Source organism: Palaemon carinicauda, chromosome 35 (assembly GCF_036898095.1).
Source record: "Palaemon carinicauda isolate YSFRI2023 chromosome 35, ASM3689809v2, whole genome shotgun sequence".
NCBI lineage: Eukaryota > Metazoa > Arthropoda > Malacostraca > Decapoda > Palaemonidae > Palaemon > Palaemon carinicauda.
Genome location: NC_090759.1, coordinates 73,747,290 through 73,762,289, shown reverse-complemented (window position 1 = coordinate 73,762,289; position 15,000 = coordinate 73,747,290).

Genomic DNA, 15,000 nt, shown 5'->3' with positions numbered 1-15,000 from the left:
TCTCTCTCTCTCTCTCTCACACACACACACACACACACACACACATATATATATATATATATATATATATATATATATATATATATATATATATATATATACTGTATATTATAGCTCTTGGTAAACGCTTGCTGTGCTTCCGGCTTGTATTCACAGATGACAAACAATACCCCCCCCCCCCCTCTCTCTCTCTCTCTCTCTCTCTCTCTCTCTCTCTCTCTCTCTCTCTCTCTCTCTCTCTCTCATTAAAAACTCCTCTCAAACGACAGAACTTTCTCCCCGGACGAATTCCCCAATTTTCCGAGCTATCGGCTCCTTAAGGACACACCGGCCCAATTGACCCTCATCTCCAAACACAAGACTCCGATCTCGTTTCTTCTCTCCAAAGGAAATTCAGACGGATTTGGAAGTTGGTACAACTTGAAACCTTTGCAACCTTGACTGTTTTGAAATTGAAACCTCTGGAAACTTGAAGCCTTTAGAACCTTCGCCTTAAAACTTTTGGAACCTTGACCTTGAAACCTTTGGAATCTTGATCTTGAATCCCTTAAACCTTGAAAACTAAGGAACCTTGAATCCGTTTGAAACTGGAAATCCTTGGAACCTTGAAATCCTTGGAAACTTAAAACCTTAGAAGTTTGAAACCCTTGGAACCTTGAAACCTTAGGAACCTTGAAACATTTGGAACCTTGAAACCTTAGGAACCTTGAAACATTTGGAACCTTGAAACCTTAGGAATCTTGAAACATTTGGAACCTTGAAACCTTAGGAACCTTGAAACATTTGGAACCTTGAAACCTTAGGAACCTTGAAACATTTGGAACCTTGAAACCTTAGGAACCTTGAAACATTTGGAACCTTGAAACCTTAGGAACCTTGAATCCCTTGGAACCTTGAAACCTTTGGAATATGAAACCTTTGGAACCTTGAAACCTTTGGAATATGAAACCTTTGGAAAATGAGACCTTTGGAACCTTGAAACCTTTGGAATATGAAACCTTTGGAACCTTGAAACCTTTGGAATATGAAACCTTTGGAACCTTGAAACCTTTGGAAAATGAGACCTTTGGAACCTTGAAACCTTTGGAACCTTGAAACCTTTGGAAAATGAGACCTTTGGAACCTTGAAACCTTTGGAATATGAAACCTTTGGAACCTTGAAACCTTTGGAAAATGAGACCTTTGGAACCTTGAAACCTTTGGAACCTTGAAACCTTTGGAAAATGAGACCTTTGGAACCTTGAAACCTTTGGAATATGAAACCTTTGGAACCTTGAAACCTTTGGAAAATGAGACCTTTGGAACCTTGAAACCTTTGGAACCTTGAAACCTTTGGAAAATGAGACCTTTGGAACCTTGAAACCTTTGGAATATGAAACCTTTGGAACCTTGAAACCTTTGGAAAATGAGACCTTTGGAACCTTGAAACCTTTGGAATATGAAACCTTTGGAACCTTGAAACCCTTGGAAAATGAGACCTCTGTAACCTTGAAACCTTTGGAACATGAGACCTTTGCAACCTTGAAACCTTTGGAACATGAGACCTTTGCAACCTTGAAACCTTTAGAACCAGTAATGTTTTGAATTTGGAACCTCTGGAACCTTTGGAACCTTAAGTGTTTTGAATTTGAAACTTCAGGAACCTTAACTCTCTTGAATTTGAAACTTTGAGTGTTTTGAATTGGAAATATCTGGAACCTTTAGTATTTTGAATTTAAAACCTTTGGAACCCTGAAACCTTTGGAACCTTGAAACCTTTGGAACCTTGAAACCTTAGGAACCTTGAAACCTTTGGAGACTTGAAACCTTAGGAACCTTGAAGCCTTAGGAACCTTGAATCCCTTGGAACCTTGAAACCTTTGGAACATGAAACTTTTTGAACCTTGAAACCTTTGGAACATGAGACCTTTGCAACTTTGAAACCTTTGGAACATGAAACCTTTGGAACCTTGAAACCTTTGGAACATGAGACCTTTGCAACCTTGAAACCTTTGGAACATGAGACCTTTGGAACCTTGAAACCTTTGGAACCTTGAAACCTTTGGAACATGAGACCTTTGCAACCTTGAAACCTTTAGAACCAGTAGTGCTTTGAATTTGGAACCTCTGGAACCTTTGGAACCTTGAGTGTTTTGAATTTGAAACTTCAGGAACCTTAACTCTCTTGAATTTGAAACTTTTGGAACTGAGTGTTTTGAATTGGAAATACAGTATCTGGAACCTTTAGTATTTTGAATTTAAAACCTTTGCAACACTGTAACCTTTGGAACCTTAAAACCTTTAAAACCCTGGAACATTTGGAACATTGGAACCTTGAGTATTTTGAATTTAAATTGCAATGTTATCGGCAATAGAATAATAGACATTACTTGTTCAATGATATTATGTTTATTAAGATGTAAAATAATATGTATTTACTTCGAGAATTTATGCTATCAAAATTGTTCTGTATTTTTGGCAGCAAGAAGTAAATATTACTTTTTATAAAACTTTATTTTTATAAATTTGGCAGGAATCTATATGAACTGGTGTGCCAAAAACTTAAAATCTCTCTCTCTCTCTCTCTCTCTCTCTCTCTCTCTCTCTCTCTCTCTCTCTCTCTATTACATTTGTACCTAATTACCTCAACAAAAACAAATTTTTGGTCTGTTTTGTAATAGATTTAAGGTAAACTCGCTCAAGAATGGCAGAAGCAGGGACAGTGACATTGCCCTATCAAGCAGGCCAATGCCCTAGAGACTGACCATATATACATATGATCAGCGCCGAAGTCCCCTCTCCACCCAAGCTATTACCAGAGAGGGCCAGGCAATGGCTGCTGGTGACTCAGCAAGTAGACCATACCCCCCAACCTTAGCTCACAAGGATGGTAAGGTTGCAGACACTAATGGCACTAGCGAGTCTGAGCGGGACTCGAACCCCCGACTGGCAAACACCAGGCAGAGACGTTACCAATCAGGCCACAACAACCCATAATAAGCCTACTTGTACAATAGTCTGGCTTTAATGCTCAATTTCTTAACCTAATAAAGTGCATATCTCCTTATCAAACTATTGATTAACAAAAAGGTAGATCCATTGCCTCCGTCCATGGTCTTCACCTATCTTGGGTTAGGATTCTCTTGCTTGAGGGTACACTATGGCATACTATTCTATCTTATTTCTCCTACTCTCTCTTTTGTTAAAATTTAAATAGTTTATATAGGAAATATTCATTTCAATGTTGTCATTTTTAAAATATTTTATTTTTCCTTATTTCCTTTCCTCACTGGGTTATTTTCCATATTGGGGCCCTTGGGCTTGTAGCATCGTGTTTTTCCAACTAGGGTTGTAGCTTAGCAAGTCATAATAATAACAACAACAATAATAAAGCAACACATAACGACCCACGATATGTAGAACTCCGAGATCCTTAAACGATATCTACACTCAATTGCAAACTATTCGCGACATCAGATGAAAGTTACGGAAAACTTCTTCTCTCTCGTCATTAAAGCTGACTTCGAAGTTCGTCACTACCCGTGACACACTCTCGGAAAGAGGGTCACGGAGAGTTTTTAAAGGTCTGAATTTCAAACGTTTTTAAAGGTCTGAATTTGAAACTTTTGGTGTATCTACTAATAAAGGTCTGAAATTGAAACGTTTTTAAAGGTCTAAATTTGAAACGTTTTTAAAGGTCTTAATTTGAAACGTTTCTGTAGGTCTTAATTTGAAACCTATTTAAAGGTCTAATTTTGAAACGTTTTTAAAGGTCTGAATTTGAAAAGTTTTAAAAGCTCTTAGTTTGAAACGTTTATAAAGGTCTGAATTAGAAACGCTTTTAAAGGTTTAAAGGCCGCTCATGAATGGCAGAGGCAAGGGACAGTGACATTGCCCTATCAAGCAGGACAATGCTCTAGACTCTGATCGTATATCATATGATCAGAGCCCAAGCTAGGACCAAGGAGGGCCAGGCAATGGCTCTTGGTGACTCAGCATATAGACCTATAGGCTCCCCCAAAACCCCCCATCCTTAGCTCACAAGGATGGTGAGGTTGCTGTGACCAAAGAGACTAAAATGTTTGAGCAGGACTCGAACCCCAGTCTGGCGTTCACCAGTCAGGGATGTTACCACATCGGCCACCACAACCCTAGAGGATTTAAAGTGTAAGAGAGACAGAGTTATTGACGACTTTGCTTTAGCTAAACAATGGATACGGGTGTGTAAATATAAATAGACAAACTATGTACATTTACTTGCTATTTTGTTTGTACTTGTATATGAAATACATATATGGATTTAACTCTCTCTCTCTCTCTCTCTCTCTCTCTCTCTCTCTCTCTCTCTCTCTCTCTCTCTCTCTCTCTTATATATATACATATACAGTATATACAGTATGTATATATATATATATATATATATATATATATATTATATATATATATATATTATATATTATATATATATATATATATATATATATATATTTATACATATATATTATTATATTATATATATATATATATATATATATATATATATATATATATACACACACAAGCGAGATACTGATATACTTTTCTATGAATACACCCCATTCGATATAAAGGCTTCTTGGTCAAATAAAAAATATATATATATATATATATATATATATATATATATATATATATATATATACATATATATAATGTATGTTCATGACTGACCAAAATTCAAACCTAATCAATTGCATGCATCATGTTCTAAAAAAGGGACAGAGAAGAGCAGCATTCAATTAACTATAATTCATAAGCAGTGATAAATTAACTGATGAGGATTAATTTTGCGATATTCTTAGAAGTCACAATAAGTAAAAATGTTCCTTTTAAAACGGGCATTATAATATTACTGTCTAATTTGTAGACAGAAGCTTTGGAACGCAATGAGAAGGATTTCACATGAAAATATCGTCAGGGTATTTGTTCATGATTACATCCTCCAAACATGGTATTGTGGCGGCCTATCGGAAACGTCCCTGTCTGGCGATCTGCTTGACTTGGGTTCAAGACATGCTTAAGATCGATAGTTTCTTCTAGAGTCCATTTCTTTTAGCGATGCATATTTGCACCGACTCGCGGCGGTGCCCTTTTAGGTCGGAAAAGTTTCCGGATCGCTGATTGGTTAGAATGATCTCGTCCAACCAATCAGCGATCCGGAAACTTTTCCGAGCTAAAAGGGCACCGCTGTCCAACCAATCAGCGATCCAGAAACTTTTCCGAGCTAAAAGGGCACCGCTGTCCAACCAATCAGCGATCCGGAAACTTTTCCGAGCTAAAAGGGCACCGCTGTCCAACCAATCAGCGATCCGGAAACTTTTCCGAGCTAAAAGGGCACCGCTGCGAGTCGGTGCAAAAATGCATCGCTAAAAGAAATGGACTATAGTATGTACAGCCTCACCCACCTCGTGAGCTAAGGATGGGGGATTTGGGAGAGCCCTATACAGTAGATAATAAAAGCTGAGTCATCAGTAGCCATTGCCTGGTGCCAGCCTGAGTGGATAGAGGGCTTGGGTATATGGTCAGTCTCAAGGGCATCGTCCTACTATAGTCAATTTTCTTTAGCGAGGCACATTTGCACCGACTCGCAGCGGTGCCCTTTTAGCTTGGAAAAGTTTCCTGATCGCTGATTGTTTAGAATTATCTTGTCCAACCAATCAGCGATCAGGAAACTTTTTCGAGCTAAAAGGGCACCGCTGCGAGTCGGTGCAAATATGCCTCGCTAAAAAAAATGGCTATAGGGCATTGTCACTGCCCCTTCCCTTTGCCATTCATGAGCGACCTTTAAATTTTAAAACTTACTATGACCTTGGTAAGACCTTTTCGTACAATCGTAATGACATATCTCATATAATCATTCCGCCAACATTTTTTTTTCCATCACAAAATATATATATATATTTTTCTTTTCGTTAAAATCGTAATGATATATCTCGTATAATTGTTCCGCCAAAATTTGTATCTCATCACAAAATATAAAAATTTTTCGTAAAAAAAACAAGTTGCAAACACTAATCTAATAATTTAGGAAATCACTGAATAATAATAAACACTGAAAAACATCACTGACAATGGATACATTTACTCATACATTGCAACAATCATTACTCTTCATTATTTCCGAAAGAGTAAACAAGATGCAGTATTTAACAATCATATATTTTAATGAAATTTCCCATTCAAATCTGTCAGCAATGAGCGTAATTAAATTACTACGTTTGTAATGGAGGAATTCTATAATATTCTATATGATGAATGCGATGACGTCACTACCTTGCAAATCTAAGCTTAAACGCCATGAGCAGGTCCGGATAAAAGGGAGGGTTACGTGTAGAAATAACCCCTTTATTATTATTATTATTATTATTATTATTATTATTATTATTATTATTATTATTATTATTATCTAAGCTACAACCCTAGTTAGAAAACGAGGCCCTTTTTATTATTAAAATTTTTAGCTAAGCTTCAACATTAGTTTGAAACGCAGGACATTATTATTATTATTATTATTATTATTATTAGTAGTAGTAGTAGTAGTAGTAGTAGTAGTAGTAGTAGTAGTAGTAGTAGTAGTAGTAGTAGTAGTAACTAAGTTACAACCCTAGTTGGAAAAGTTGCATGATATGAGCCCAAGGTCTCCAACAGGGGAAAATAGCCCAGTGAGGAAATGAAATAAGGAAATAAATAAACTACATGAGAAGTAATGAACATTTAAAATAAGCTACTTTAAGAACAGTAACTACATTAGAATAGATGTTTTACATGTAAACTATAAAAAGAGACTTATGTCAGCCTGTTCAACGCAAAAAACTTATCCGCAATTTTGAACTTTAGAAGGTAAAAATGTCAAGCAATGTCTTCCACTGTCTTGGGTTAGAGTTCTCTTGCTTGAGGGTACACACAGGCACACAATTCTACCTTATTTCTCTTCCTCTTGTTTTCCTAAAGTTTTTATAGTTTGGATATGAAATATTTATTTTAATGTTGTTACTCTTCTTAAAATATTTCATTTTTCCTTGTTTCCTTTCCTCACTAGGCTATTTTCCCTGTTGGAGTCCCTGGGTTTATAGCATCCTGCTTTTCCAACTATGGCTGTAGCTTAGCAAGAGATAATAATAATAATAATAATAATAATAATAATAATAATAATAATAATAATAATAATAAGTTCCTGTTTTTTTCAACTAGGGTTGTACCTTAGCTAATATCAATATTATTATTAATAATAATAATAATAATAATAATAATAATAATAATAATAATAATAATAATAATAATAAGGTCCTGTTTTTCAAACTATGGTTGTAGCTTAACTAATAATAATAATAATAATAATAATAATAATAATAAAAAGTTCCTGTTTTAAAACTAGGGCTGTAACTTAGCTAATAATAATAATAATAATTAATAATAATAATAATAATAATAATAAACCTCCTGTTTGGTCCGTTTATTATCATAGGGAGAAACATCCCTTCTCGCCACCTTCTCACTCCCAGGGTATGTGAGAAAGGAGAACAAAATGATCATATTTCGCCCATAACAGAGAAAAAAAGACTCTATTCTTTACAAAGAGTCGGTTGAACGCCCCTGATTGGCTCATACATCGCATTGCCTGGCCAATCAGGGCTCGGAATTCCTCGCAAACAGCCAGGAAACCCAGGTTGCAAATTCCCCAGAATGTCCACTGCCGAGAAATATGAGGGGTCCCGTAAATATCATCGGAGCGGTGAACGAAAGAAAGGAAATGAAACTGAGGGAATGAGAATGGAAAGGAAATGAAAAGGGGGAAATAGAAAAAAAGCGGTTAGGAAAAGGATAAAATGCAATTAGGAGGATAATGGAAATATATTTAATGATACTCCGACATTGAATGAAAAAATGGTGTATCCACTGATATTGGTCTGAATTTGTAAACGTTTGAATAGGTCTTAATTTGAGGTTTTTAAAGGTCTTAATTTGAAACGTTTTTGGTGTATCTACTAATAAAGGTTTGAATTCGAAACGTTATTATAGGTCTTAATTTGAAACGTTTTCAAATGTCTTAATTTGAAACGTTTTTTTGTGTTTCTACTAATAAAGGTCTGAATTTGAAACTTTTCTAAAGGTCTGAATTTGAAACTTTTCTAAAGGTCTGAATTTGAAACGTTTTTAAAGGTCTGAATTTGAAAATTTTTGGTGTATCTACTAATAAAGGTCTGCAATTTGAAACGTTTTTAAAGGTCTTAATTTGAAACGTTTTAAAGGTCATAATTTGAAACATTTCTGTAGGTCTTGATATGAAACATATTTAAAGGTCTGATTTTGAAACATTTTTAAAGGTCTGAATTTGAAAAGTTTTAAAAGCTCTTAGTTTGAAAGGTTTTTAAAGGTCTTAATTCGAAACGTATTTACGGGTCTTTACTTGATACGTTTTTAATGTCTTATTTGAAAAGTTTTTAAAGGTCTGAATTTGATACGTTTTTAAAGGTCTTAAATTGAAACGTTTTTAAAGGTCTGAATTTGAAACGTTTTTAAAGGTCTGAATTTGAAACGTTTTTAAAGGTCTGAATTTGAAACGTTTTTAAAGGTCTTAATTTGAAACGTTTTTAAAGGTCTGAATTTGAAACGTTTTTAAAGGTCTGAATTTGAAACGTTTTTAAAGGTCTGAATTTGAAACGTTTTTAAAGGTCTGAATTTGAAACGTTTTTAAAGGTCTGAATTTGAAACGTTTTTAAAGGTCTGAATTTGAAACGTTTTTAAAGGTCTGAATTTGAAACGTTTTTAAAGGTCTGAATTTGAAACGTTTTTAAAGGTCTGAATTTGAAACGTTTTTAAAGGTCTGAATTTGAAACGTTTTTAAAGGTCTGAATTTGAAACGTTTTTAAAGGTCTGAATTTGAAACGTTTTTAAAGGTCTGAATTTGAAAAGTTTTTAAAGGTCTGAATTTGAAACGTTTTTAAAGGTCTGAATTTGAAACGTTTTTAAAGGTCTGAATTTGAAACGTTTTTAAAGGTCTGAATTTGAAAATTTTTGGTGAATCTACTAATAAAGGTCTGAAATTGAAACGTTTTTAAAGGATCGAATTTGAAAGGTTTTTAAAGGTCTTAATTTGAAACGTTTTTAAAGGTCTGAATTTGAAAATTTTTGGTGTATCTACTAATAAAGGTCTGAAATTGAAACGTTTTTAAAGGATCGAATTTGAAAGGTTTTTAAAGGTCTTAATTTGAAACGTTTTTAAAGGTCTGAATTTGAAAATTTTTGGTGTATCTACTAATAAAGGTCTGAAATTGAAACGTTTTTAAAGGATCGAATTTGAAAGGGTTTTAAAGGTCTTAATTTGAAACGTTTTTAAAGGTCTGAATTTGAAAATTTTTGGTGAATCTACTAATAAAGGTCTGAAATTGAAACGTTTTTAAAGGTTCGAAATTGAAAGGTTTTTAAAGGTCTTAATTTGAAACGTTTCAAAGGTCATAATTTGAAACGTTTCTGAAGGTCTTAATATGAAACACATTTAAAGGTCTGATTTTGAAACATTTTCAAAGGTCTAAATTTTAAAAGTTTTAAAAGCTCTTAGTTTGAAACGTTTTTAAAGGTCTGAATTAGAAACGCTTTTAAATTTCTTAATTCGAAACGTTTTTACGGGTCTGAATTTGATACGTTTTGAAAGGTCTTAAATTGAAACGTTTTTAAAGGTCTTAATTAGAAACGTTTTTTTCTGTTCCTAAATGATCCTCAGGCAGAACATATTACAATCACAAAAGTTTCTCAGAGGCAATATCAACAACACCCCCACCACCACCTCTGCCATCTTTCCCTGCAGTAAGAGTGTAAAGGGTTACATGTCCAACAGGAAGGCGATAGGTTAGCCAAGGCACCAGCCACCTGTTGAGACACTACCGCTAGAGAGTTATTGGGTCCTTTGACTGGCCAGACAGTACTACATTGGATCCCTAGCTCTGGTTACGGCTGATTTAATCTTTCATGAAACATACAAAATAGTCTGACCTATTCTTTACACATTCTTCTCTTTACTCATACACAACACTAAAATTACTAAACAATTCCCCTCTCGAGAGGTTAACTACTGTGCTGTAATTGTTCAGTGGCTACTTTCCTCTTGGTATGGGTAGAAGAGACTCTTTAACTACGGTAAGCAGCTCTTCTAGGAGGACACTCCAAAATCAAACCATTGTTCTCTAGTCTTAGGTAGTATCATAGCCTCTGTACCATGGTCTTCCACTGCCTTGGGTTAGAGATCTCTTGCTTGAGGGTACACTCGGGCACACTATTCTATCTTGTTTCTCTTCCTCTTGTTATTTTGACATTTTTATAGCTTATATATGGAAGGTTTATTTTATTAGACATCTCTTGTAGTTTATTTCCTTATTTCCTTTCCTCACTGGGCTATTTGCCTTGTTGGAGCCTTGGACTTATAACATCCTGCTTTTCAAACTAGGGTTGTAGCTTAGCAAGTTATATCAACAACAACAACAACAGAAATAATAATAATAATAATAATAATAATAATAATAATAACAGCAACAGGACCATCAGAAACAGCCAAGCTAAACGTTGACATATTAACCCACTCTTCTTTTCCAGCCTAAGCTTGACTCTTCCAGAACTGTCCAAAAGGATTTAATTTTTTTGGCTAACGGCAGGTCCTGAATAGTAATCGCATTAGAGGTGGCTGTCTGTCAAAAGTATTTTCCTCTTTTAACTTTGATGATACTTTTTCTCTCTCTCTCTCTCTCTCTCTCTCTCTCTCTCTCTCTCTCTCTCTCTCTCTCTCTCTCTCTCTCTCTCTCAACAAAGCCTTAGGACTGCTTGTGTTACGACCTATAAAAAGCATTTTTTTTCGTTTAAGTTTTGATCATTTTTTCTTTATTCTTTTAATAAAGTCATATTTGCTAGTCTTACCAATGCCTCTGTTTTAATAAAATTCTGGAATTTTATTTTGGACATATGATGGTGTTTTGTAAATAAAATTTCTATTATTATTATTATTATTATTATTATTATTGTTGTTGTTGTTGTTTTTTATTATTATTATTATTATTATTATTATTATTATCATTATTATTATTGTTGTTGTTATCATTATCAACTACAGTAAGCTACAGCCCTAGTTGGAAAACCAGGATGCTATAAGGCTAAGGGCTCCCATAGGAGAAAAATAGCCCAATGAGGAAAGGAAATAAGGAAATAAATAAACTATATTTCTCTACCCAACAAATAACAACATTCCTGTTCACCTATCAGAACAACAAACATTGACAAGCACAGCCGTTTCTCATACACTGCAGGACATAGGCCTCAGACATGTCCTTATTCATGTTTGGGGTTTTGGTCGGTTTTCATCACCACGTTGGTCAATTGCGGATTGGTGATGGTGGGAGAATTTTGAATGATCGCTCACAGCAAACCAACCTTCTATGGATGGCCCTGAATTGTACAGCTTTGCTGATCATGTAATTACACAAATCCTTTGACCACGTTAAGGTATTCCCACTTAGAAAGGGTTGTCTATCTCATTAGTATACATATATATGGACTCCCTATAACAGCAACCATATAAGTCTACAACTAATTAACACATTACACGTCCCATCCCCTCAACTTCTATTTGCGTGACAAACTTGGATATAAAACGTTTAGAACGTTTCCAGAAGGCTAAATTCACTTCCAGTTCTTTGCTCAGAGAGTCTCTATAACATTTACAACGCTTCCAGAAGGCAAAACTCACCGGCTACAAATAGAAAAGGCACTAGGAACACCTGATCAAAGAACTGGAAAATGGTCTTTTCCTAGACCAACAAGCAATGGTGTGACTAGAACTAAAAAGTCTTTCCAGAAAAACAAACTTTGGTAACTGGACTGGAAAAAGTCTTCCTATATCAACAAACATTGGAGACTGGAACTGGAAAAATTCTTTCCCAAACAAAATGACTTTGGCGATTGGAACTGGAAAAAGTCTTTCCAGGCCAACAAACACTGGTGGCTCGATCGGAAAAGGCCTTTCCAGCCCAACAAACATTGGTGACGAACTGGAAAATGTCTTTCCAGACAAACAAACATTGGTGATTGGACTAGAAAAAGTCTTTCCAGACCAACAAACGTTGGTGACTGGAATTAGAAAATGTCTTACCAAACAAACAAACATTGGTGATGGGACTAAAAAAAAGTCTTTCTAGACTAACAAACACTGGGGACTAGAACTGATAAAGTCTTTCCAGACCAACAAACATAGGTGACTGGACTAGAAAATGTCTTTCCAGACCGACCAACAAACATTGGTGATGGGACTAGGAAAAGTCTTTCCAGACCAACAAAAATTGGTGACTGGACAGGAAAAAGTCATTACAGACCAACAAAAATTGGTGACTGGACAGGAAAAAGGCTTTCCAGTCCAGCAAAAATTGGTGATTGGACAGGAAAAAGTCTTTCCAGACCAACAAAAATTGGTGACTGGACAGGAAAAAGGCTTTCCAGTCCAGCAAAAATTGGTGACTGGACAGGAAAAAGTCTTTCCAGACCAACAAAAATTGGTGACTGGACAGGAAAAAGGCTTTACAGACCAACAAAAATTGGTGACAGGACAGGAAAAAGTCTTTCCAGACAAACAAACATTAATGACTGGAACTGGGAAATATCTTTCCAAACCAACAAAAATTGGTGACTGGAACTGAAAGTCTTTCCAGACCAACAAACATTGGTGACCGGAAGTGAAAAATATATTCCAGACAAACAAACACTGGTGACTGGAACTAGAAAATGTCTTCCCGGACCAACAAACATAGGAGTACTGGAACTGAAAAAGTTTTTCCAGACCAACAAACACTGGTGACTGGAACTGAAAAAAGGTCTTTCCAGGCCAACAAACATTGGTGACTGGAACTGAAAAAGTCTTTCCAGACCAACAAACATTGGGGACTGGAACTGAAAAAGTCTTTCCAGACCAACAAACATTGGTGACTGGAACTGAAAAAAAGTATTTCCAAACCAACAAACATTGATGACTGGAAGTGAAAAAAAAGTCTTTCCAGGCCAACGAACATTGGTGACTGGAACTTAAAAAGTCTTTCCAGATCAACAAACATTGGTGACCGGAAGTGAAAAATATATTCCAGACAAACAAACACTGGTGACTGGAACTAGAAAATGTCTTCCCGGACCAACAAACATAGGAGTACTGGAACTGAAAAAGTTTTTCCAGACCAACAAACACTGGTGACTGGAACTGAAAAAAGGTCTTTCCAGGCCAACAAACATTGGTGACTGGAACTGAAAAAGTCTTTTCAGACCAACAAACATTGGGGACTGGAACTGAAAAAGTCTTTCCAGACCAACAAACATTGGTGACTGGAACTGAAAAAAAGTATTTCCAAACCAACAAACATTGATGACTGGAAGTGAAAAAAAAGTCTTTCCAGGCCAACGAACATTGGTGACTGGAACTTAAAAAGTCTTTCCAGATCAACAAACATTGGGGACTGGAACTGAAAAAGTCTTTCCAGACCAACAAACATTGGTGACTGGAACTGAAAAAAAGTATTTCCAGACCAACAAACATTGACGACTGGAACTGGGAACGTCTTTTCAGACCATCAAAAATTGATAACTGGAACTGGAAAATGTCTTTCCAGACCAACAAACATTGGTGACTGGAACGGAAAAAAAAAGATTATTCCAGATCAACAAAATTGGTGACGAAGTGAAACAAAATTTTCCAGTCCAACAAACATTGGTGACTGGAACTGAAAAAAAGGTCTTTCCAGACGCACAAACATTAGTGACTGGAATTGAAAAAAGGTCTCTCTAGACCAACAAACATTTGTGATTAGAACTCAAAAAAGGTCTTTCCAGACCCACAAACATTAGTGACTGGAACTGAAAAATATGTCTTTCCAGTCCAACAAACATTACTGACTGGAACTGAAAAAAAGCGTCTTTCCAGTCCATGAAACATTGGTGGCTGTAACTGAAAAAGGGTCTTTTTTTACTTACAAATATTGGTGACAAACTGAAAAAGGGTCTTTTTTTTACTTACAAACATTGGTGACTGGAACTGAAAAAGTGTTTTTTTTTACTAACAAACATTGGTGACTGGAACTGTAAAAAGGTCTTTCTAGACCAACAAACATTGGTGACTGGAACTGAAAAATGTCTTTCTAGACAAACAAACATTAGTGATTAAAGTGAAAAAATCTTTCCAGACCAACAAAAATTGGTGACTGGAACTGAAAAAGGTCTTTCTACACAAACAAACATTGGTGACTGGAAGTGAAAAAGTCTTTCCAGACCAACAAACATTGGTGACTGGAACTGAAAAAGTCTTTTCAGACCAACAAACATTGATGACTGGAACCGGAAAATGTCCTATCCAGACCAACAAACAATGGTGACTGGAACGGAAAAAAGATCGTTCTAGACCAACAAAATTGGTGACGAAGTGATAAAAAAGTTTTTCCAGTTCAACAAACATTGGTGACTGGAACCGAAAAAAAGGGTCTTTACAGACCCCCAAACATTAGCGATTGGAACTGAAAAAAAAGGTCTTTCCAGACCCAAAAACATTAGTGACTGGAAGTGAAAAAAAGTCTTTCCAGACCAACAAACATTGGTAACTGGATCTGTAAAAAAAAGTTTTTTTTCAAGTTCAACTAACATTGGTGACTGGAACCGAAAAAAGGGTCTTTCCAGACCAAAATATATTGGTGACTGGAACTGAAAGAAAGGTCTTTCTAGACCAACAAACATTGGTGACTGGAACTGAAAAAAAGGTCTTTCCAGACTAACAAACATTGGTGACTGGAACTGCAAACAGGGTGTTTCCAGACCAACAAACATTGGTGACTGGAACTGCAAAAAGTTCTTTTCAGACCAACAAACATGGGTGACTGGAACTGAAAAAAGGTCTTTCCAGACCAACAAACATTGGTGACTGGAACTGCAAAAAGTTCTTTTCAGACCAGCAAACATGGGTGACTGGAACTG